Source organism: Anolis sagrei, chromosome 3, assembly GCF_037176765.1.
Source record: "Anolis sagrei isolate rAnoSag1 chromosome 3, rAnoSag1.mat, whole genome shotgun sequence".
Taxonomy (NCBI): domain Eukaryota; kingdom Metazoa; phylum Chordata; class Lepidosauria; order Squamata; family Dactyloidae; genus Anolis; species Anolis sagrei.
Window position 1 is genome coordinate 853,621 of NC_090023.1, and position 24,148 is coordinate 877,768.

The window sequence follows — 24,148 nt, forward strand, 5'->3', positions numbered from 1 at the left end:
GAGCCAGGATAGACTTTGTTTTGGTCTGATTCTCCAGAGTGCTAATGGGTTCGGCGCTCTTAGTTCCTTTCCTCAGCTGAGACCTCTCTGGCTTGGTTGGACCTGCTGGGAGTGACACTCCCGCCAGCACAGCTCTCAGCATCCTTGGAGCAGTTAAGCCCCCCACCACGACAAGGTGGCACCCATCGGGGGGCATGCACTGGCAGAATATGCAAAGGGAAGCAAAGAACCTGCATGGATTGAAGTCAGTAATCGGAAACTTCTCAAAGCACAGCAGACAAAGAATCGGTACAAGAAAACTGCCCTCGAAACCAGAGCTGACAACTGGCACAACAAAGCATTGCATGGGCAGTTCCATGACAAAACTGAAGGAAAAGTGGATAAGGAGAAGACCTGGTGGTGATGGCTCACGAATGGAACCCTGGAGAAGGAGACAGAAGAAGGCCGGATTCTTGCAGGCCAGGAGCAAGCCATCAGGACCAAGGCCATTAAGGCCAGGATCGAAAAATCCACTGATGACCCAAAATGCAGACTGTGCAAGGAAGCGGATGAAACCATGGATCATCTCCTCAGATGCTGCAAGAAAATCGCACAGACTGACTACAAACAGAGGCACAACTCTGTGGCCCAAATGAGTCACTGGAACTTATGTCACAAGAATCACCTGCCAGTAGTAAAGAACTAGTGGGATCATCAACCTGCAAAAGTAGTGGAAAATGAACACGCAAAAATACTGTGGGACTTTCCAACCCAGACTAACAAAGGTCTGGAACACAATACACCAGATATCACGACTGTGGAAAAGGAAAAAGTTTGGGGTATTGATGTCACTGTACCAGGTGACAGTCAAATTGAGGGAAAACAACAGGAAAAACTCAGCTGCTATCAAGACCTCAAAATGGAACTGCAAAGGCTCTGATGGCATCAACCAGCCCAGGTGGTCCCAGCGGTCATCGGCAGACTGGGTGCTGTGCCAAAAGATCTCAGCCGGCATTTGGAAAACAGTAAACATCAGGATTTGTCAACTTTAAAAGGCCACCTGACTTGGTTCTGTGCGCATCATTCGGGAATACATCACACAGTCCTAGACACTTGGGAAGGGTTCGACTTATAATTTTGTGATATGAAATGCAGCATAAAGATCTCGTTTGTTGTGTCATTCTGAATTTTTGTGTCAGTAAAATAATAATAATAATAGCAACTTCATTTTTGTACCCTGCCTCCATCTCCCAGAACGGACTCGGGGCGGCTTACAAATGGCACAAAGTGCCTAAAACAATGCATAAAATAAACACACAGGACAATACAGAAAGTGAAACCAAGAGCATATGAAACTGCAGTTTAAACTCTGAACAAGGCCCAATAACCGATGGTGGCAACTGCCATAAAACATGGCCAAACTCTAAAGAAGGACAAGGGAATATTAGTGGGAAGATGTGAACACAACGATGGACAGGATATAGGGATTTTATCTTTGAAGATCCCCACCGCTATCACCACTTGTACAGATGTGGATGTTATGGAGGGAATTTACCTCAAGCCTCAATTGTGTAGAAGAGTATATTATGGAGGAGGCCAATTATTATTTGTAAATTAAGGTAACGGCCACCAACGTGAGGTCTTTGAGGTACCACTGATGAGATATGGCTCTACAGACGCAGATTAGTTGAGATGAGATGGTTTTCAACAATAGATAAGTTTATTGTGTACAAAGCTTATAGTTGCAGGCTGTTAAATGACTTATGGAACTTTGAATGTCACGTGGTTTATAATACAGTCCACTCTTCCAGATAACACAGCTTGTGGCTAACTTTCACTGAGGTGAAGCTCTCTGGTGAACAATGTTTCACTACTATAAATAGCCTTTCAATTTGATCTTCCCCCGATCAAATCTCTGATCTCTAGTCCTTCCTTAACTAGGGATCTTAACTAGGCTTCCTTTAGTCTTCTTGGACTAAAGAATCTGGCCAGGTTTCTTTCTTCAGCCCTCCTAGACTGAAAAAAAACCAGCTGCTCATACACAAGCCTCTCTCTCAGGCCTTTCCAAGCCTCTCTCCGCTGCTTTTTTTAAAACATAACTTTTCCTGCTTGGCTCCGCCCACTTCTCCCTCTCATGAGCTAGCCAGCCTCGTCTCCTTGGCAACGCTCACTGTGGATTCAAACCAGATGACTCCAGTTTTAGCTACTGTTACAAACACAAATACCTACTCTAACAGTTAAACACAAACATAATAACAATGACTTCTGCACAATTAGTGCAAATTGTAGCTAAGGAACAAGGGCATGGGATGAAAGTGCAGCGCTGTCTAGTAGGCATGGGCAATCCATGGTTCTAAAGTACTTACAAAACTAGAGGGCACTGGTGCTTTGCTTCTAAAGTGTTGCTAAAGTTCTGGTGGTGAAAATTTCAGAACTCTAACAAAACTTTCAAAATTTCATTATTGGCGATTTTTATGACAGAACCAATTAGGAACTGCAATTTATAATGGATTTTTAAAAGTTTTGTGAGATTTCTGAAATTTTCACCACCAGAACTTTAGCGACACTGTAGAAGCAAAGCACCAGCGCCCTCTAGTTTTGTACGTACTTTAGGGCCATTGAGATCCATGGATTGCCCGTGCCTACCGTCTAGTTTCCTCTATAGCTGCTCCATGTGGTGTATCACAGAAATCATTATCAACCTATTCTCTTTTGGCTGCTATTAATACAGTAGAGACTCGCTTATCCAACCTCCACTTATCCAACGGGTCTGCCTCCCGCCCGGATCCACAGGTGAGGGAAGTGGAGTGTATGTTTACCTGTGGAATAACGTCCAGGGTGAGAGAAAGAAAGAAAGAAAGAATTCTTGTCTGTTTTGGTGCTAAATTCGTAAATACAGTAATCACTACACGTTACCGTATATTGAACTGCTTTTTCTGTCAATTTGTTGGAAAACATGATGTCTTGGTGCTCAATTTGTAAAATAGTAGTGTAATTAAGGCTTTTCCTTAATCTCTCCGTACTGTACAACATTGACGCTTACCCAGCATTCTGCCGGCCCATTTAGGTTGCGTACGCAAGACTCTCCTGTGGTAGAAAAATAGAGTTTGAATAAGTTAATTGATGAGATGAAAAAAAGGAATACTCACTCTGCAAATTTGGACGCTTTTTGTGTCACTTGGATTTTAGTAGTGTCCATTTTAATTAGTCGTTGAATATTTGAATATTGCATATTTTATCTCATTAAGTTGGGTTTTGTCTTCCGTAAGTGTTGTTTATGCTTTGATTTTGCGCTGTTAGTAATGCTGATATATCTTACTTGTATTTTACGTGTTTCACACCAACAATATATGCTGTTTTGAAGGCCGCCCTGAGTCCCTTGGGGAGATGGTCGTGGGGTATCAATACAGTTATTATTTGGTTATTTAGAAAGAGAAGGGACAATAGAAGAAGTTAAAAGAAATCATAGAATCCTCGACCTGGTGGGCCATCATCCAGTCCAATCCCATTCTGCCAAGAAGCCTGGAAATTGCATTCAAAGCACCCCTGACAGATGGCCATCCAGCCTTTAAATAAAGCCTCCAAGGAAGGAGAGAGAGTTCCACTGCTGAACAGCTCTCTCTCTGTGTCTCACCGTCAGGAAGTTCTTCCTCATTTCTTCTTCGTAGTTTGAAGCCATTGTTCCATTGCATCACAGTCTCCAGGGCAGCAGAAGGGAAGCCTCTGCTTCCTTTAAAGAATCAGTGTAAGGCAGTGTTTCTCAACCTGGGGGTCAGGACCCCTGAGGGGGTCGCAAGGGGGTGTCAGAGGGGTCGCCAAAGACTATCAGAAAACAGGATTTTCTGTTGGTCATGGGGATTCTGTGCAGGAAGTTTGGCTCAATTCTACCGTTAGTAGGATTCAGAATGTTTTTGTAGGTGAACTATAAATCCCAGCAACTACAACTCCCAAATGACAAATCTATTTCCCCCAAATTCCACCAGTGTTCACATTTGGGCATATTATTATTCGTGCCAAGTTTGGTCCAGATCTATCATTGTTTGACTCCACAGTGCTCTCTGGATGTAGGTGAACTACAACTCCAAAACTCAAGGTCAATGCCCACCAAACCCTTCCAGTATTTTCTCTTGGTCGTGGGAATTCTCTGTGCCAAGACTGGTTCACTTCCATTGTTGGTGGAGTTCAGAATGCTCTTTGATTGTAGCTGAACTATAAATCCCAGCAACACTACAACTCCCAAATGACAAAATCGCTTCCTCCCAACCCCCCCAGTATTAAAATTTGGGCATATTAGATATCTGTGCCAAAAATGGTATAGTGATTGAAAACGCATCCTGCATATTGGATATTTACATGACGATTCATAACAGTAGCAAAATTGCAGTTATGAAGCAGTAACAGAAATAATTTTATGGTTGGGGGTCAGCACAACATGAGGAACTGTGTTAAGGGGTCGCGGCATTTGGAAGATTGAGAAACACTGGTGTAAAGGATCTTGATTACTAATCCCCCAACTGGACAACAACACGATTCTGGCACGTAGCGTTTAGATGTATGTTGAGGTAACGTGTATGTATCTTGGTAGAGTTGCTGCCACCACCCAAGGAAATCTGGGAAATAATGTTGATGTTGTCCCTGAGGTAAAACTCCTTATTCACCAGCCCTCCCTTTAGCTCCCTTGAAATGACTGAGGTGAAAAGATGTTAAAAATCACTGGAACGGTTCTTATGGAATGAATCAATGCTGAGGCTTCTTTGAAAGTTGAACTCCGAACGTATTCTCCCTTACGAACTATCAAGATTATTAAGATCGTCTGGAGAGGCCCTGCTCTCGGTCCCACCGGCCGCACAGGCGCGTCTGGTGGGGACAAGGGACAGGGCCTTCTCGGTGGTGGCCCCGCAACTCTGGAACTCTCTCCCACTGGAGGTCAGAACCGCCCCGTCTATCCTGACATTTAGGAAACGGGTGAAGACGTGGTTGTGGAGACAGGCTTTCGATGAATGAGACAACACCCTAGGATTCTGGATGGAAGATCATGTATATTTGATTTTAATGTGACGACTGACCACCATAGTTTTAAATATATTTTTATTTTAAATGTGTTACTGTAATTGTGAACTATGATATTTTACTGATTGTATGTGTTTTTATGGTTGGAAACCGGGCTGAGTCCCTCAATGAGGTGAGAAGGTTGGTATAGAAAACTTTGAAATAAAATAAAATAATAATATTAATAGAGAAAAGTTTATTTAAGTATTTGAACCAACAACTAACTTTTTCTATGAGGCACACACGCGTAATTGGCTATAAAAGCACACTCTTCTTAAATGGTTTCTGAGTCCTACTAAACTTGGTGGTTTCCTTAAATGGGTTTCCTTCCTTTAACGTGAGCAAGTTCTCTCACTCTACCCTAACTCTAGTAGCAGTGAGTCCCTCAGACTAACCAAACCTGGCTGTCCCCAGAGTAATTAGCTTCCCTCTTCACAGAGATCACTAACAGCTAAAATACCCTGTTCCCTGGAGAGTAAAACAACTTGTGTCCTAACTCCAACACAAGTCCACACAAGACCTTCCTGGTCAATCACTATAGAAGTACCTGCCCCAAAATGCCCTCTCACAGGAAAAAATTGAGTTCACCAAAAATCCACCCTCTCCCTTCCGATCAAAAATCCAATCTCCCCTTTCTGTCAGACGCTGACAGCCTTTTTACACTCACAGCTCCAACTCCTCCCATTTGTTCTAACCAATCCTGGGATAGCTGAGCTCCTCCCCTCTGCTGATCTAACACTCCCAAGATGTCTGCCTCACTGTACTACCTTCCTAAAATGGAGGCCGGCTTACTGACATCTTAGACTTCGGCCTAAGAGGTAAGGGTCATTACACCTATGTTCACAGAAAATGCTGATTGTTTGAGAAATCAGTGCTCCAAAGAAGAAGTTACTATTAAAGAATAACAGAATATCCGGACAAAACCAGCTAGCTGTTGGCTAGATAGAACCCCCAAGTTTCCCAGCCATGTTTGCAACAGACTTAACAGATACGATACAGCCATGGTCAGAGAACAATGGGCTATAGTTGTGCTATAGTTAGGATCCCACGTGTGCTATAATGTCAGTCAAAATCATAAACAACTAATGAACAACTGTATAGTTAGCTTAGACCAATGAAATGATTTGTCTTTGGGAACCAATGAAAATGTATATTCCATTTGTATTGTCGAAGGCTTTCATGGCTGGAATCACTAGGTTCTTGTGGGTTTTTTCGGGCTATAGAGCCATGTTCTAGAGGCATCTCTCCTGACGTTTTGCCTGCATCTATGGCAAGCTTCCTCAGAGGTGAGGAAGATTGCCATAGATTCACCTCTGAGGAAGCTTGCCATAGATGCAGGCGAAACGTCAGGAGAGATGCCTCTAGAACATGGCTCTATAGCCCGAAAAAACCCACAAGAACCTAGTATATTCCATTTACTATGAAAGCTCTGCAGCCCCCTTGGAGGTGGCGACAAACCCTTGGATTGCATCCCTGTGTGCTTGTTTGTCGTTATTGCTATGGCCACGCAATAATAAATAGTTTTTTGCAGTTTAAAAGGTTCCACTTCCGTGGTGTCCATCCTTACCCTCCCCATTGGAAAGGGGGCTTCTGTCTTTTTGGGAAATAGTTTGGTTTCTTGGCCCCTACAGCACCATACCACTATATCGTAATATTATTAGTAATATTATGTGTAATATAAATATATAATTATAATACATTATTAGTAGTAGTAGTATTGTATTTCATTACATTGTAATATTATAAATATTATATGTATATACAATATATTAGTACTTTGGCCACATCATGAGGAGAGAGCAAAGCCTAGAGAAGACAATGATGCTGGGGAAAGTGGAAGGTAAAAGGAAGAGGGGCCGACCAAGGGCAAGAGGGATGGATGGCATCCTTGAAGTGACTGGACTGACCTTGAAGGAGACCCTGGGGGTGGTGACGGCTGACAGGGAGCTCTGGCGTGGGCTGGTCCATGAGGTCACGAAGAGTCGGAGACGACTGAACGAATGAACAACATACAATATATTATAAGAATAGCACAGGAGACAAGGTGGAACCAGAGGCAGCCCTAGGTAATTTTCAATGATAAGGAAACAGTATTTTGGCGCCCCCCCTCCCCCAACCTGATATCTGATATCTATTTTCTGTTCGTCTTGGGAGTTCTCTGTGCCATATTTGGTTCAATTCCATCATTACTGGAGTTCAGAATGGTCTTTGATTGTAGGTGAACTATACATCCCAGCAACTACAACTCCCAAATGTCAAGGACTATTTTCCCTCAAGAGCGCCCCTGGGCAAAACCAACTATACCGCAAATGCTTACTTTGCGCAATGGCTTGATCTGCCCCTGGCTGGGAGCTGATGGCATATGCAGGAGACATGATGGAACTCGCAGCCCTTGGCCTCCCCTCTCTTCACTCTGGCCCAGATAATAAACAATAATAAAGAGATGGCCGTCAGCTGGGGGTGCTTTGATTGTGCCTTTCCTGCATGGCGGTGAAATGGCAGGGAATAGGTTTTGAGGAAAGGAGACACAAAGATAGGTCCTGGAGGTCTAAAAGCACGTTGATTTACCAGCTGGGGCCTGGTGTGGAGTCATCCCACAAAAGCACCAGAGCAATGAAACAGGCGCGGACTGTGGCTTTTATAGTTTTCCAGCTTCAAGCAAACAAAGAACATGCTAGTACATACAATCATCATCATCCCTACGTCATCTGAGCATCATAAAAATATCAGGTGCCCCCCCCCCCCCCACACACACACAACATACGAAAAAGCATGTCTGTGTCTTGCTGCAGAGCAAGCATGGAATATGCCCCCTCCCTCTTGGCTGTGCTTCCATTCATCAATCAAGGGGCCCCTCTCTGGGATGTCAAGAGGCTTCTTCCTTAGAGCCTAGGTGTCCCAGCTAGGACGGCTTATCTCTTGGAATGTAGAGATAACAGTGCTTGCCTGGACACAGCTTGCTTGTCAGCTTGGCTTCCTTACACAGAGAGAGGTTTCTCTATGCATTTCAAGTACATAGGATTTCTATGCATAAATCAATCAATCAATATCTATTTTCCCAATATCTCCTCATCAGCGGAAGGGGGTGGACTGGATGGCCCCGGGGACCTTCCACTGAAATACTGGATAAAAGGGTTCCTTTCCAAGATTGTGTTTTCTTTCCTTCTCTCTTTCCTTTTGCACTATGAACGAGACAGATGCATGCAAAGTGTTCACAGAAACACTCTGCGCACTTCTGCTCCTGGCATTCAATACTGTGATTATGCCTGAGATAGAGACACTGAAATACAACACCGCCTGAGCTCTGTGAGCGCAGCATTTTTCCAAATGAAGCAGAGAGTGTTTGAGGACCGGGACATCCATAGGGATACCAAGGTGCTTGTCTATAAAGCTATTGTCCTCCCAACCCTGCTCTATGCCTGTGAGACGTGGACTGTCTACAGACGTCACATGCAACTCCTGGAATGATTCCATCAGCGCTGCCTCCGGAAACTCCTGCAAATCTCTTGGGAAGACAGGCGGGCAAATGTCAGCGTGCTGGAAGAAGCAAAGACCACCAGCATTGAAGCGATGGTCCTCCAACATCAACTCCGCTGGACCGGCCACGTTGTCTGGATGCCCAACCACCGTCTCCCAAAGCAGTTGCTCTACTCTGAACTCAAGAACGGAAAACGGAATGTTGGTGGGCAGGAAAAGAGATTTAAAGATGGGCTCAAAGCCAACCTTAAAATCTCTGGCATAGACACTGAGAACTGGGAAGCCCTGGCCCTTGAGCGCTCCAGCTGGAGGTCAGCTGTGACCAGCAGTGCTGCAGAATTTGAAGAGGCACGAATGGAGGGCGAAAGGGAGAAGCGTGACAAGAGGAAGGCGCGTCAAGCCAACCCCGACCGAGACCGCCTTCCACTTGGAAACCAATGCCCTCACTGCGGGAGAAGATGCAGAGCAAGAATAGGGCTCCACAGCCACATACGGACCCACAAGAATATTGGAAGACAATCATCCTCGGAAAACGAGGGATCGCCTAAGTAAGTAAGTAAAGTAGAGACATTCAATATTATCTATCTTCTATACACATAAGAAAAGTGAAAATGTGTGTCCGTGGTGAGGTGTCCGCTTACACAGAGAGAGTCCGGCCTCCGAGAACAGGCCATAGTTCCCACTGAGCAGGAGGCACCCATGGCCCTCCCAAAACTGACATTGCAGGTGACCACGAACATAGAATCACAGCATCACAGAATCCTAGAGTTGGCCATCCAGTCCAACCTCCTTCTGCCAAGAAGCAGGAAATCGCATCCAAAGCACCCCCCACAGATTTATTTATTTATTTATTTGGGGTTCTTTTACCCCGCCCTTCTCACCCCGGAGGGGACTCAGGGCGGCTTACAGGGGCAAGGCACAATTTGATGCCTGCATCATAAACAATTGTACACAAAATTACACAAAATTACAACAATTCACAGTTGACATGCATACAATATAACCATAAAATCAATAAAAACATTAAAAACCAAATACAAACCCAGTTCTCCTCTTACATGGTCAGTGTTTGTTAACCCCAGATCTAGTTTTCGTTCCATTCATCCATCCTGCTGGTCATACTTGCCTGGTTGACTGATTTAATTGCCCAAGTGCCCAAAGGCCTGGTCCCATAACCAAGTTTTCACCCTCCTCCTGAAGGCGAGGAGGGATGATGGCCATCCAGTCTCCATTTCAGTAGTCTATCCTGGATGTGACAAGAGCGTGGAGCACCGGAAGGAGAGGAGAGGCCAAGAGGAAGTCCTTTGGCCACACCATGAGAAGACAGGAAAGCTTAGAGAAGACAATGATGATGGGGGAAAGGGAAGGAAAAAGGAAGAGGGGCCGACAGTCAGGAAGTTCTTCCTCATGTTCAGATGGAATCTTCCTCTCTTGTAGTTTGAAGCCATTGTTCCCTTGCATCCATAGTGTCTAGGTCCAGGGAAGTCATGCTCCTCATGCTCTATTCCGCCTTGGTTAGACCACTTTACCTGGGATATTGTGTCCAATTCTGGACACCACAATTCAAGAGAGATCTTGACTCTATGCTGGAATGTGTCCAGAAGAGGGCGACTCAAATGATCAAGGGTCTGCAGAACAAGCCCTATGAGGAGCGGCTTAAAGAGCTGGGCATGTTCAGCCTGAAGAAGAGAAGGCTGAGAGGAGATATGATGAGGGCCATGGATAAATATGTGGAGGGAAGCCACAGGGAGGAGGAGGGAGCAAGCTTCCTTTCTGCTTCCCTGGAGACTAGGACGCAATGGAACAATGGCTGCAAACTACAAGAGAGGAGATCCCACCTGAACATGAGGAGGAACTTCCTGACTGTGAGAGCCGTTCAGCAGTGGAACTCTCTGCCCCGGAGGGAGTGTGGTGGAGGCTCCTTCTTTGGAGGCTTTTAAACAGAGGCTGGACGGCCATCTGTCAGGGGTGCTTTGAATGCAATATTCCTGCTTCTTGGCAGAATGGGGTAGGACTGGATGATGGCCCAGGAGGCCTCTTCCCACTGTAGGATTCTAGGATTCTATGTTCAGCAGTGGAACTCTCTGCCCCTTGAGGAGTGTGGTGGAGGCTCCTTCTTTGGAGGCTTTTAAGCAGAGGCTGGATGGCCATCTGTCAGGGGTGCTTTGAATGCAATATTCCTGCTTCTTGGCAGAATGGGGTTGGACTGGAGGATGGCCCAGGAGGCCTCTTCCCACTCTAGAATTCTAGGATTCTAGGGCTGGCGTGGAGAAGGCTGAACCCAGGCTCGGCCATGTTGTGAGGTGCAAGGAGGAGGGGGCGGGGCCTTGGGCAGCCTCCAGGGCCGGAGCTGCGCCCTGATTGGCCCTCAGGATGATTGGCGGGAGAGCGCTGAGGAGGGAGAGGCGGTGGGCGGGGCCACGCTGAGGAGGCCGAAGCCAGGCCAGCGTGGAGGGGGCGGGGCTACAGGGCAGCCTCCAGGGCCAGAGCGGCGCCCTGATTGGCCCTCAGGATGATTGGCGGGAGAGCGCTGAGGAGGGAGAGGCGGTGGGCGGGGCCACGCTGAGGAGGCCGAAGCCAGGCCAGAGTGGAGGGGGCGGGGCTACAGGGCAGTCTCCAGGGCCAGAGCCGCGCCCTGATTGGCCCTCAGGAGGATGGGCGGGAAAGCGCTGAGGAGGGAGAGGCGGTGGGCGGAGCCACGCTGAGGGGAGAAGAAGAAGGCCGGCGCCATTTTGTGCCAGTCGTAGAGAGGGCCGCGGAGGCTGAGGCGATCCTTCTGGAGCGGAGGGGCCTCTTTGGGGAGGTCAGTCAGCCAGTCCGCCCGCCCGCCCGCCTCTTCTAACCCACCTCGGTGGGCGTCTCCTCCTCGCCCACTCCTCGCTCACGCCCAGGAGGTGAGCCTGAGGGGCCGCGGCCTAGTCCTCCAAGGGGACCGGGGTATGTGTGTGTGTGTTTGGGGATCCAAGTATGGACGAATGAGGGGGGGCCTCCAAGGCGAGCGGGCCAGGGAGGGAGGGGTCCGCCTGTCTCCCCGAGTGATTGGCAGGCAGGGCGGGGCGGGGCTTGTGGGCCTGGAGGGGGCGGGGCTTGACGTTGTAAGGGCGGGAGATGGCAGGCCTGGCCTTGCATTCTGGAAGTGGCAGGACAACCCAGCCAGGCCCTTCCCTCTCCCTCTCCCGCCACCGTTTCTCGCGATGCCAGTGAACTACAACTCCCAAAAACCAAGGTCAGTACCCCCGACAGATGGCCATCCAACCTCTGATTCAAAGCCTCCGGGGTGGGAGAAAGAACTCTTGTGTGTTGGAGGCAAGTGTGAAGGCTGCAACTGGCCACCTTGACTAGCATTTAATGGCCTAGCAGTATTCAAGGTCTGGCTTCTTACTGCCTGGGGAATCCTTTGTTGGGAGGTGATTAGCTGGCCATGATAGTTTCCTGTCTGGAATTCCCCTGTTTTCGAGTGGTGTTCTTTAATTACTGTCCTGATTTTAGAGGATTCTTATGAGTGGTAGCCAGATTTTGTTCATTTTCATGGTTTCACGTCCTTTCTCTTGAAACTGTCCACCTGCTTCTTGTGGGTCTCAGTGGCTTCTCTGTGTCGCCTGACATGGTGGTGGTCAGAGTGGTCCAACATTCCTGTGTTCTCAAATAATACGATGTGTCCAGGTTGGTTCATCAAGTGCTCTGCTATGGCTGATTTCTCTGGCTGATGTAGTCTGCAGTGCCTTCCATGTTCCTTGACGCGTGCTTGGGCAATGCTGAGTTTGGTGGTGCCCTAGAGGAAAGTTCTGAGACTGCCTTGGACCGCGAGATGTTTCAACCAGTCCATACTTCATGAAATAAAGCCCGACTGCTCATAGGAAGGAAGGAGAGTAGAGGCCAAGATGAAGGACTTTGGCCACATTATGAGAAGAAAGGAAGGCTTAGAGAAGACAATGATGCTGGGGGAAATGGAAGGAAAAAGGAAGAGAAGGCGACCAAGGGCTAGATGGATAGATGGCATCCTTGAAGGGACTGGCTTGACCTTGAAGGAGCTGGGGGTAGTGACAGCCGACAGGGAGCTCTGGCGTGGGCTGGTTCATGAGGTCACGAAGAGTTGGAAATGACTGGACAACATCTATGTAGACTTGTCCACAGCTGCATGGTATACAGTAGGCTCCTGCTGAGGGTTCCTCTTGTCCTTTGCTGAACGGAGCACTGGCTGGATTTCCTTGGTGGGTCTGCAGATAGTTTGTATGTTGTGTTTCCTCATCAGCTTCCCTTTGCCGTCAGTGGCTCCCTTGATGTATGGCAAGAACACTTTTCCTCTGGGTCGATCTTGGTCTTGACTCTCTTGGCTTGTTCTCGGTCTTGCAGCTCTTCTGATGCCTGTGGTGGAGTCTCCTTTGGCCTGCAAAGCCCAGTTGAGGTTCTTCCGTTCTCCTTGGAGGAGGAGGGCTTTGCAGATTCTTTTTGCATTGCCTTCCGGGGCTTTCACGGTGCTTCTTTTTTGACTTGGGTGATGGTTGGAGTTTTGATGTCCAGATCTATCCGTGTGTATACATTCTCTGTAAACTCTGTGACCCAGTTGTTGATCTGGTTTGTGGATGACTGGGACATCTAGAGATGGCAGTTCTCCTTCGTTTTCTTTTTCCTTGGTGAATTGGATGTTTGAGCGGATGCTGTTCAGGAGGTTCAGGAATCTGTTGAGTTCTTCTTCTCCATGGCTCCAAATGGTGAAGGAGTCATCCACATATGTGAGCTTTTTGTTGCTGTTTCCAGGGCCTGTTTTTCAAAGTGTTCCATGTAGAAGTTGGCAATGACGGGGCTGAGAGGGCTCCCTCCCCATGGCTACTCCCTCTTTCTACTCATAGAAATCATTGTCCTCCTGGAAGGAGCTTGTGGTGAGGCAGTGGTGGAAGAGGCTGTGATGTCTTCTGGGAACTTCTGGTTGATGAGCGTGGTGGTGTCTGCTGCCGGGACTTTGGTAAATAGAGACACCACATCAAAGCTGGTCAGCTTGTCATTGGTGTTGAGCTTGAGGCTGATGGTTTTCTCTATGAAGTGGGCTGAGTCCTTGATGTTGTGCGTAGTGAGCCCAATACGGGTTGTGTGTGCAGCCAAAAATTTTACCAAGTCGTATGTGGGGGATCCAATGGCACTCACGATGGATCTGAGTGGGATTTATAGTTCACCTACAATCAAAGAGCACTCTGAACCCAGCCCACAATGGATCTGCACCAAATTTGGCACACTACCTACATGGCCAACATTGAATACTGGTGGGGTTTGGGGGGTCTGTTTTTGAATTCTGGACGTTATTTATTTGTCGTGTCAGAGCAACCAGTCCATTATATTACATTTCTAACAGAACAAAGCAAACAAACAGAAAAGTACAAAACTTGTGAGTTTGGTAGTTGGTTAAATATCCTTTGACCAGTATTCTGGACGTTGTAGTTCACCAACACCACAAAGGAAGAGAAGGACAGGCAGAGAGATATTCAAAGGGGTGCCTAAGACCATCAGAAATATTTGTTTTATGATGGTCTTTGGCGACTCCTCTGAAAGCCCCCTTGCTGCCCCCCAAGGGTCCTGCCCCCTAGGTTGAGAAACACTGCCTTATATGCGAGGCTTATATGGACATGCCTGGTATATTTTATTTGTCGTGTCAGGGCAACCAGTCAATTATATTACATTTCTAACAGAACAAAGCAAACAAACAGACAAAATACAAATTTGTGAGTTTGGTAGTTGATTAAATGTCCTTTGACCAGTAGCTGGCCACTTGGAGTGCTTCTGGTGTTGCCGCAAGGAGGTCCTCCCTTGTGCATGTGGCAGGGCTCAGGGTGCATTTCAGCAGGTGGTCAGTGGTTGGCTCTTCTCCACACTCGCATGGCGTGGACTCCACTTTGTGGCCCCATTTCTTGAGGTTGGCTCTGCATCTTGTGGGGCCAGAGCGCAGTCTGTTCAGCGCCTTCCAAGTCGCCCAGTCCTCTGTGTGCCCAGGGGGGACTCTCTCATTTCGTATCAGCCATTGATTGAGGTTCTGGGTTTGAGCCTGCCACTTTTGGACTCTCGCTTGCTGAGGTGTTCCAGCGAGTGTCTCTGTAGATCTTAGAACACTATTTCAAGATTTAAGTCGTTGACGTGCTAGCTGATACCCAATCAGGGGATGAGATGGAGATGTCTCTGCCTTGAAAGGACCTGCCTGGTCACTGAGATCTTCAAGAGAGGCCCTTTCCTTGGTCCCACTTCCATCTCAAGCTTGGTTGGTGGGAGTGAGAGAGAGGGCCTTCTCGGTGTCTGCCCCTAAACTCTGGAACTCCTTCCTCAAGGAAGCCAAAATGGCCCCCTCCTTGCTGTCTTCCTTACTGCAGAAGGCTAAAACTTTTTTATTCAGGCAGGCTTTTAAAGAAAAAGATTGTAAAGATCACTTCAGGGGGTGTTGTGGTTTTTAACCTTGAATATGTTTTAATGGTTTTTATCTAGGAATGTTTAAATACCGTTTATATTTAATTCTGTTTTAATGTCTGCATATTTTTATGTTTTAAATTGTATGCTGATGTTTTATGTTCAGCTGCTTTGAGTATCCACGAGGGGAGATAAAGCAGGCTATAAGTCAATATAATTTTATTTATTTTGTATCAAAAGCATTGCATAAATTAGTATAAAACCGATAAAAATAGAGGAGCGCAGGTGGCTAAATATCTTTTGACCAAGAATGGACAACAGCAATAGCATTGTCTGTAGCCTCCCAACAATTCCTCCTCTGTACATGAGGCAGGGCGGAGTGGAGAATTATTATTATTATTATTATTATTATTATTTCGGTTACTTCTACCCCGCCCTTCTCACCCCAGAGGGAGACTCAGGGCAGCTTACAAAATGGCACAATTCGATGCCGGCATCAACATAACGGTAGAATAAAAACAATACAGCAGCAATTAAACAATTAACAATCAGTTTCTGCACTGCAACAATAAAACCAATAAAACCGATTTCACCTAATTAACGCTCAGCGTTCACCATCTCATAGTCCAAATTCCAATTCCACTTTGTCAGTCCTGTCAGTCCTAGTCGTCTAATTGTCTTTATCTAGTTTGTCAGATTGCCCGAAGGCCTGGTCCCACAACCACGTTTTTAATTTCCTCCTGAAGAAGAGGAGGGATGTTGATGCCCTAATTTCTCCCGGGAGTGAGTTCCATAGGTGAGGGGCCACCACTGAGAAGGCCCTGCTCCTCGTCCCCACCAACCTCACTTGTGATAGTGGTGGGGTCGAGAGCAGGGCCTCCCCAGATGATCTCAAATTCCGAGGTGGGACGTAGAGGGAGATGCGTTCGGACCGGAACCGTATAGGGTTTTGTAGGTCAAAACCAGCACCTTGAATTGTGCTCGGAACTGAACCGACAGCCAGTGGAGCTGACTTAGCAGGGGGGGTGGTATGCTCCCTGTATGACGCTCCGGTGAGCAATCTGGCTGCCGCTCGCTGGACCAGTTGAAGTTTCCGAACAGTCTTCAAGGGCAACCCCACGTAGAGTGCGTTGCAGTAATCTATTCAGGATGTAACAAGAGCGTGGACCACTGTGGTCAGATCAGGCTTCCCAAGGTACGGGCGCAACTGGTGCACAAGTTTTAATTGCGCAAAAGCTCTCCCAGCCACCGCCAAGAAGCATACAGATGCAGAGTTGTCTGTTCTGCTCCACAGTCACATAAGGTGTGGGATTCTTTTAGGTCGTGCCATTTTGCAGGATGTCTTTTGATCTCCACACTCCACTTCTGAGTCTGTTCAGGGACTTCCAAGTTGCCCGTTCTTGGCTTGCCCCTCAAGAAAGACCCTCCCTTGTGGGGGGCCATCCAGTTGGGGTATCCTGATCAAGCTGCCCAGAGGGAAGCTCTTGCTGTTGCTGGGGAGACGCCAAGAGGAGTGGTAGTTCTCAACATGCCTTGCCTGTTGAAACCCGAACTATCCGAGATCTACTTACTTTTCGGAAAGCCAGTAAAACCTTTCTTTTCCGACAAGCTTTTGACGGGTGAATAACTCTGTTTCTCGCTTCTTACTGTTATTTTAAAGCAAATTGTATTGTTTTAATCTACTTATGTAAACCGCTCCGAGCCAAATTGGGAGTAGCGGTATACAAATCGAATAAATAAATAAATAAATAAGGCTTTTCCTTGATTTGAGTCTACTGGGAGGAGGCTGGCAGTCATGTAGTGGATGGCTTTCACAATCAATATAATAATAATAACCTTTCACTTCTTTCTTAACCAGGTAAATGAGGATTCCATGCAGCTACCTCTTAGATGCACTAAAGAAACCAATAATATAAGAAGAAATCCTCTCAAGGTGATGATCTTGCAGAATTCTTGACTTCACAGATAAGAAAGGAAAATACGAAGAGTCAGTTATCCGAATAACAATTACACATCCATATCATTCTTGACATGGAGGAGAGAGCATTTAAGTGCCTGGAGTGTGGGACGAGTTTTACTTGGAGGGATGATCTGCAGCAGCATGAAATAACTTATACTGGAGAGAATCCCTACAAATGCCTGGAGTGTGGAAAGAGCTTTGCTCAAAGTCCAGGTCTACATTTGAATCAAAAGACTCACACTGGGGAGGAACCATACACATGGTTGGAATGTGGGATAAACTTCACCCACAGTTCAAGTCTACTATCGCATCAAAGGACTCACACTGGGGAGAAACCCTATAAATGCCTGGAGTGTGGAAAGAGTTTCTCTCGGAGTGAAAATCTACGTTCACATCAAAGGACTCACACTGGGGAGAAACCCTATAAATGCCTGGAGTGTGGAAAGAGTTTCTCTCGGAATGAAAATCTACGTTCACATCAACGGACTCACACTGGGGAGAAACCCTATAAATGCCTGGAGTGTGGAAAGAGTTTCTCTCGGAGTGATCATCTACGTTCACATCAAAGGACTCACACTGGGGAGAAACCCTATAAATGCCTGGAGTGCGGAAACAGCTTCACTGAGAATGGAACTCTACGTTCACACCAGAAGATTCACACTGAGGAGAAACCTTATACATGCCTGGAGTGTGGAAAGAGTTTCTCTCAGAGTAAACTTCTACGTTCACATCAAAGGACTCACACTGGGGAGAAACCCTATAAATGCCTGGAGTGTGGACAGAGCTTCATTCACAGTGGAAATCTACAATCACATCAGAGGACTCACACTGGGGAGAAACCCTTTAAGTGCCTGGAGTGTGGAAAGAGCTTCACTCAGAGTGGAATTCTACATAGACATCAAAGGACTCACACTGGGGAGAAACCCTTTAAATGCCTGGAGTGTGGACAGAGCTTCACTGAGAATGGAAATCTACGTAAACATCAAAGGATTCACACTGGGGAGAAATCCTATACATGCCTAGAGTGTGGAAAGAGCTTCACTGAGAGTGGAATTCTACGTTCACATCAAAGGACGCACACTGGGGAGAAGCCCTATGAATGCCTGGAGTGTGGAAAGAGTTTCACTGAGAGTGGAATTCTACGTAGACATCAAAGGATTCACACTGGGGAAAAACCCTATACATGCCTAGAGTGTAGACAGTCCTTCAGTAGCAGTGAACATCTACGTAGACATCAAAGGACTCACACTGGGGAGAAACCCTTTAAGTGCCTGGAGTGTGGACAGAGCTTCACTGAGAATGGAAGTTTACGTTCACATCAAAGGATTCACACTGGGGAGAAACCCTTTAAATGCCTGGAGTGTGGACAGAGCTTCACTCAGAATGGAAGTCTACGTTCACATCAAAGGATTCACACTGGGGAGAAACCTTTTAAATGCCTGGAGTGTGGAAAGAGTTTCACTTGGAGTTCACATCTACGTAAACATCAATGGACTCACATTGGGGAGAAACCCTTTAAATGCCTGGAGTGTGGACAGAGCTTCACTCAGAGTGGACTTCTACGTTCACATCAAAGGATTCACACTGGGGAGAAACCCTATACATGCCCGGAGTGTGGAAAGAGTTTTGCTTGGAGTAAAAACCTACGTTCACATCAAAAGACTCACACTGGGGAGAAACCCTATAAATGCTTGGAGTGTGGACAGAGCTTCACTGACAATGGAGGTCTACGTAGACATGAAAGGATTCACACTGGGGAGAAACCCTATAAATGCCTGGAGTGTGGAAAGAGTTTTGCTTGGAGTTCACTTCTACGTTCACATCAAAGGACTCACACTGGGGAGAAACCCTATACATGCCTGGAGTGTGGAAAGAGTTTTGCTTGGAGTAAAAACCTGCGTTCACATCAAAAGACACACTGGGGAGAAACCCTATACATGCCTGGAGTGTGGACAGAGCTTTGCCCTGAGTGGAGATCTACACACACATTCGAGGACTCAGTCTGGGGAGAAACCCTGTGCATGCCTGGAGTGTCGACAGAGCGTTGCCCTGAGTGGAGATTTACACACACATCTGAGGACTCACACTGGGGAGAAACCCTGTGCATGCCTGGAGTGTCGACAGAGCTTCAGTGAGACTGGAAATCTACATATAGACATCAAAGGACTCACACTGGGGAGAAACCTGATAAATGCCTAGAGAGTGGACAGAGCTTCACTCAGAATGGAAGTATACATACACTTCAAAGGATCCACGTTGGGGAGAAACCCTATGCATGCCTAGAGTGTGGACAGAGCTTCAGGTGCAGATCAGGTCTAGGTTCACATCAGTGAACTCACCCTGGGGAGAAACCCTACGGCATGTGAAAAGAGCTTCTTGGAGAGTTGAACTCTACATAGACATAGCATTCACATTGGAGAGAACAGTGGTATCTGGCCCCAGAGACACTCTCTATAAGAGAGTTTTCCAAACTTTTCATGTTGCTGATACACTTTTTCGGCATACATTGTTTTGTGACGATAATTCAGTTTAACTGGCATCCTGGAGGTTAAGATAAAGGTAAAGGTCAAGGTTTCCCCCTGATATTAAGTCCAGTCGTGTCCGACTCTGGGACTCTGTGCTCATCTCCATTCCTAAGCTGAATAGCTGGCGTGGTCTGTTGACACCTCCAAGGTCATGTGGCCGGAGTGACTGCATGGATTGCTGTTACTTTCCCGCCAGAACGGTACCTATTGGTCTACTCACATTTGCATGTTTTCGAACTGGTAGGTTGGCAGAAGGTAGGGCTACCAGCGGGAGCTCTCCCTGCTCCCTGGATTCAAACCTTCTCGGTGGTGGCCCCTCGACTCTGGAACTCACTTCCCAAGGACATCAGACATGCCCCAACTTTGGCAGTCTTTAGGAGGAGCCTGAAAACATGGTTGTTCCAGTGTGCCATCCCAGAATAAGGAAACTCTTGGCAATATGTCCTTTAAACGCACTTTATCATTGATTTAGGATTGCATGTGCACCCTCATCTCTCTCTGAAACTCAATCCCAGTTAGATTCCACCTTGCTCGTGCCCAGATTTATTTCTTAAATTTTAATTATTACATTTGGCCCAGCCTTAAGTTTTAAATGTTTGTTGTCCTACTGTTAATGCAATTCTTTATTTTTGTCTATGAGATTTATTTTAATTTTTGTATTGTTTGTTAATGCTTTTATTATTGCTTTTATTATTGATGTGTTGTTGGTTCGGCCTCATGTAAGCTGCACCGAGTCTCTTGGGGAGGTGGTAGCAGGGTATAAATAAAGTTTTATTATTATTATAAACCTGCAACCTTTCGATTAGCAAGTTCAGCAGCTCAGCGGTTTAACACAGCTGGTTAATCACCTGCAATAAATCACTGCCAAATGAAAGGTGATGTTGCAACCCAGAGCAAGAAATGAGGCCCTAAGGTAACCATCCACCACACTTGACTGGGAAAAAACAATCCTTTTTTATTGATGAAAAATGGTTACAAAATAAAGGAAAAATGCAAAGTCAAAAGCCACAGCAAAATCAGCAAACATGAATGTCCATGAACAAGATCAAAAACCCAAAGCCACACTGTAACATACTGGAACCTGTTAGCAATCCACTAACCGTACTTGGTGTCCTAGAAATCTCTCAAGACAATGGACGGAGGAACCGGGAGAACTGCCAAGGTCTTCATCAATCTAAAACGATGCCTGAACTGGGAAAGTCAGCCCGGCGGAAGGCACTTAAAGCCGAGGAATTGGTTTCGTGATACGCCTCCCTGCTTTGAAGTCCTTGTTTGTTTTTCTTTTAACCGGGAAGACCTTCGCAAGCTGAGTGATTTACTCCTGTCTTGCCAGATCTGGCCCCTTCTATTCTCATTAAGGTTCCCAGGTGCAGAAGGGAGTGAAAGGTCATGGCTTCCCTCTGAAACATTCTCAGGAACACTGGTACTTTCATTTTCCAAATCTACAGAAGTTGCTTCCTCACTAATTTCAGGAACATTGTCACTAATTTCAGGATCATTGACCTCAAGAAGTACATTTTCATTAGCATCAGTAAATATATTTTCATTAGCATCAGGAGGTACAAACAGAGAATCAGGTTCAAACTCAGGCTGAACCCCAACAGTTTGAAGTTTGAAGCCTGAGTCAGGGTTGGGCTCCTGACTGTTAAATAGCCCAGCTTACTCTTCACCTAAGCAGCTGTGCTGTGAGTAGAGAAATTAAGGACTGCTTAAAGTGAGGAGGTTAATTTATGACACCATAAAAATGCCGGAGAGTAAGGAGAAAATGCTACGATCAAAAGGCCTAGTGTCATAGTGGATGAAACGACAGCTCCCCCGTGGCCACAACGAGCAACCTCCAGGACCCGAAGTGGAAGAAACTCCTGAATGACCTCTGTATTGTATGTAAAAAACGGCATTGAATGTTTGCCGTGTATGTGTGCATTGTGCTCCATCCTGAGTGAGAAGGGCAGACTATAAATACTGTAAATAAATAAATAACAATGGCAAACATTTGATGCCTAAATAAAAAACACAATGCTAACATAAAATCCCAGAAAAACCCCACATATATGTTAATGTAAGATTAATGTAATGTGAATGTTTAAATAATTTTGTGCAATGCCTGTGAATGTCACCTGATTGCATCAACAGAGAGTGTATGGACTCTGAAATGGTTAATCAGTCAAGCCTCTAATGAACTGTGTAGTTGTGTTCCTGAGTGTGCCTGGTACGCGTAGGGAGGATTCAGAGATAAGATTTCATTCGTCCTTCTTACTTCGGTGTTCTTTTGTCATGTTCCTGTCTGGTTGGTTGGGTGTCAACGCGAGTGTGTGCTGTATATTTGCTCTACTCAGTAAAGCTATATGTTTCTTTTACTCAAGTCTCAAAGTGTTCATTCTTCTAAGCTTCAAAGCTTCTGTTGCACTCTGAAAATATGAAAGTAACATTAAAACCTAACCTCCAATTAAAGCCTAACATCAGTAAATTAAACTTAAAATTATATAATAATATAAATCTAAATAAAACATCTGTTACACTAAGTTGTAGCAGGACCAAGTCTGTGTGTGTGTGTGTTGAAGAAAAACCTTATGATGTTTATTATGTGCAGCTGGTAATGTAGGTCAACCAGCAATCTTGGACCACACCCGATAGGGTATGACTATGAGGTTTTGGCCCATCCGGCCAAGATATTACAGCAGAGACTTCTCAGAGCCACTTCATAAATAAGATCAATCTGCTCCGCGAAGGACTATCTCCTACAGAGGACACATCGAGGGAACTAGAAGGCTCCTGGCCATCTAGGGGCCAACTTCTAGAACATTTTGTGTTATTAGAAATGGAAGACTTGGAAAAGACTAGCTGCAGCAAGACCAACCACCTGCTCCCTCGATCCTTGCCCCTCCCGGCTGGTTAAGAAGTGCTGGGAGGGACTACGAGATCCCTTAAGGAGCATCATCAACAGCTCCTTGGAGCAAGGAATTTTTCCAGATGGTCTTAAAGAAGCAGTGGTCCACCCTCTCCTGAAAAAAACAAGCCTTGATGCTGCCATACCTAGTAGCTATCGCCCAGTTTCAAACCTTCCATTCTTGGGCAAGGTGATTGAACGGAGAGTGGCGGGGCAGCTACAGCAATTCTGAGAGGAGACTGCGGGTTTGGACCCCTTTCAATCAAGCTTTCGTTCAGGTCATGGGACAGAGACTGTCTTGGTAGCTATTACTGATGAAATTCGTCGTCAGTTAGACCGAGGCAGATCAGCACTATTGGTCCTCTTGGACTTCACAGCTGCATTCGACACCGTGGACCATGACTTACTGATTCATCGATTGACTCTGTCTGGTGTACGAGGTTCAGCCCTCAAATGGTTCAATTCATTCCTCCAGGACCGGAAACAAAGGGTGGAGTGGTGAGGCCAAAGCTCTGAGAGCTCCTGCCTTTGCTGTGGAGTGAGTTCCCCAGGGTGCTCTCCTCTCGCCCGTTATTTAACATCTACGTCCGACCACTTGCTGGACTGGTGCGGAGCTTTGGCCTAGAGTGCTACCAGTATGCAGATGATACCCAACTACTCTTGCGTCTCGAACCTGGGACAACCGTGTTTCATGAGAACTTTAAGCTGTGTTTGGAAGCAGTGATGAGTTGTCTACGAGCAAGCGGACTCAAAGGGAATCCTGCAAAAACGGAGATCCTCTGGCCCGGCCAGCCGCCAGAATTAATCCCGTCTCTGCCTGATTTCGATAGGGAAGCTCTGGTTCCATCTGCCACTGTTAAAAGCCTTGAGGTTGTGTTGGATTCATCGCTGACGATGGAGGCCCAGATCACGGCCATAAGGGAAGCAGGCCTTTTTTCATCTTCACCAGGCAAGGAAATAGGCATCCCTTGCCTTAGAGAATGTATTTTTTGTTCCACATGTTGATTATAATCTCCTATCAGTGGTAAACTTAATAGTGAGTGGTTTGATATTATTTTTTCAAGAGGCAAGGTTAAAATCCTGAAAGGAACCAAACTGTATGGAACAGGAAAAATACAGGATGGTATTTATATGTTGGAGCCAAGAGATACAAACAGTGTTAACATAATAATTAAGAGTACTCCATTGCATCATAGGTGCAACCATGAACTGCACAGAGTTTTGGGTCATCCAAGTTTTAAAGGTCTACAAAATGCAGGAGTGCAGCGAGGGTCTAAAATTAAATGACTAAGCAATTTTTTTGGATGGCACTGTATGCAAAAGAACAAAGGCCCAATCTGTGTCAATAAGCAAAAAGAGCTTAAGAAATTCAGAAAAGCCTTTTCAGCTGGTGCATGCAGATTTAATTGGGCCTTTTCACCCCAGTAAAGGAGGGGGAGAGGAAGAGGAAGGAATGCGTTTTGGAGTCATGTTCCTTTTGGCAGTTTGAAGTTTTGGCATTTTAGAAGTTTTGGAACCGTGTGTTGACAGATTTGCAAGGAAGCAATCTGGCCTAAAAGATGTCCTTTACAGAGGAAGAATAGAGAAATGGTGATGTATACATGAGGTGAATGCATTCACAAGTGTGGGAATACTGAGTAAAAATGTAATCCCCCCTTTGTTTGTGTGTTAACCAATGTAACTAGGTGGTTGTGAATCCAATGTAGTTCTATAGCAGCTATATGTCCATATGTCCAATGTCATTCTTTGTGTCAAAGTGTAGAACTTCTGATATACCGGGCTTTGGCACAGCTAGTTAGTAGCCAGCTGCATGAAATCACTACTGACCGAGAGGTCGAGTTCAAAGTCAGCCTGGGTCGGAGTGAGCTCCTGGCCATTAATAGT

At 46.1% G+C, this 24,148-nt stretch overlaps 1 pseudogene; it reads left to right on the top strand.

Moving 5' to 3' along the window:
• Positions 1-21,734, top strand: part of LOC132772358 (zinc finger protein 721-like) — a 41,078-nt pseudogene extending 19,344 nt beyond the window's left edge.
• The last annotated feature ends 2,414 nt before the right edge of the window (positions 21,735-24,148 follow it).